Genomic DNA, 2157 nt, shown 5'->3' on the forward strand with positions numbered 1-2157 from the left:
GATTCCCCTCAACAGAGGAATGGATACAGAAAATGTGGTACATTTACACAATGGAGTACTACTCAGCTATTAAAAGGAATGAATTTATGAAATTTCTAGGCAAATGGATGGACCTGGAGGGCATCATCCTGAGTGAGGTAACAAAATCACAAAAGAACTCACACAATATGTTCTCACTGATAAGTGGATATTAGCCCAGAAATTAGAATACCGAAGATATAAGATACAATTAGCTAAACACATGAAACTCAAGAAGAACGAAGACCAAAGTGTGGACACTGTGCCCCTTCTTAGAATTGGGAACAAAACACCCATGGAAGGAGTTACAGAGACAAACTTTGGAGCTGAGACGAAAGGATGGATCATCTAGAGATTGCCATATCCGGGGATCCATCCCATAATCAGCCTCCAAACGTTGACACCATTGCATATACTAGCAAGATTTTGCTGAAAGGACCCAGATATAGCTGTCTCTTGTGAGACTATACTGGGGCCTAGCAAACACAGAAGTGGATGCTCACAGTCATCTATTGGATGGATCAGAGGGCCCCCAATGGAGGAGCTAGAGAAAGTATCCAATGAGTTAAAGGGATCTGCAACCCTATAGGTGGAACAACAATATGAACTACCCCGTAACCCCAGAGCTTGTGTCTCTAGCTACATATGTAGCAGAAGATGTCCTAGTGGGTCATCAGTGGAAAGAGAGGCCCATTGGTCGTGCAAACTTTATCTGCCTCAGTACAGGGGAACGCCAGAGCCAAGAAGTGGTAGTGAGTGGGTGGGGGAGTCGGTGGGGGAGCGGGTGGGAGACTTTTGGGATAGCATTGGAAATGTAAATGAAATAAATACCTAATTAAAAAAAGAAAAAAAGAATGTTCAAAAGAGACTTTAAGGATAGAGGGAAATTAATAGGGGCCATTGGAAGATTAGATAGTGAAGAGTAACCAGAATCTACTACATGTATTTACAATATTATCAAAGAGCAAATTTAATTAGTAAAAGTAAAATTCTATGTGAGACAATGCATTCAAGGAAATAGGTACTGAAAATATCAGAAAGAACTTTATTGCTATGAAAGAGAGATGTGTACTTTTAAAATGAGTACTTATAACTGACTTTGAATTCCCATTATGAGTAAAATTTTTGATTTATTATTCCCAGAAACTTGGTTTGCATTTATACAGAGAGCTTTTATAACTTAGTTGTGGCTATTATTGAATAAATTATATTCTTTATTCAATATTAATAAATAAATGAACTCCCAAGGAAAGACTACGTTTTCTAATTCTTATAAAAGGTCTAAAACCATTACAGACAAATTCTAATGTTTCCCCACTATAAATAAGAATCACCATGGATTATGAAATTATATGTGGTTATGGTTTTTATATTTTTGTCTATGATTATACCGATAATTAGAAAATTAAATAATTTTATTTTCTATAAAACATTTTTATTTATTAATGTTGTAATATGGAATGATCATGTAATCTTTCTTTTGTAAAATATTCAGAATAAAATTTTTTTTGATGTTATGATGTTAAAAAAAAAAAAAGAAAGTCCTTATCTCCTAACATCCTTAGTTCATCTCAGGATGTTAATATGTTTTCAGTTTTCGTGCACGTTTTTAAGGTTATATACTGTGACTTTGTAAATATTCAACCTGAATGTAGTTTAAAAATGTCACTTTTCTTGTATTATGTTGCATCAAACGCTATTGTATGGCTCTCCAGTCATTTAAAGCCCTAATATCAATGGAGCAAAGAAAAGAACTATGCCTACTACCTGGGGAAAATTCTACCATTATGGAGGATTGATGGAGTAAGGGTAAAAACCAAGCTCATCCCTCTGTTCTTTTTGACATGGTGATAATTTAACACTGGACCTCTGACACAGCTATCAACTCCGAGTTCCCAGTGAACTGATGTAAAAGTATACCCTGTGTCTCTTTTGAAAACACCCAGGACCCCAACTAAAAGTGGGGGAAGGAGTTCCTTTAAAAAAAGAAGGAAAGAAGAAAAACAGATGTGAATTTTTTCTACTCTGATTATAACCAGTTTTGTCATATTGAAGTAAGCACCATAAAGTATGCTTAAATTTCTTCCTTCTCTCTCTCTCTCTCTCTCTCTCTCTCTCTCTCTCTCTCTCTCTCTCTCT

Source organism: Mus caroli, chromosome X (assembly GCF_900094665.2).
Source record: "Mus caroli chromosome X, CAROLI_EIJ_v1.1, whole genome shotgun sequence".
NCBI lineage: Eukaryota > Metazoa > Chordata > Mammalia > Rodentia > Muridae > Mus > Mus caroli.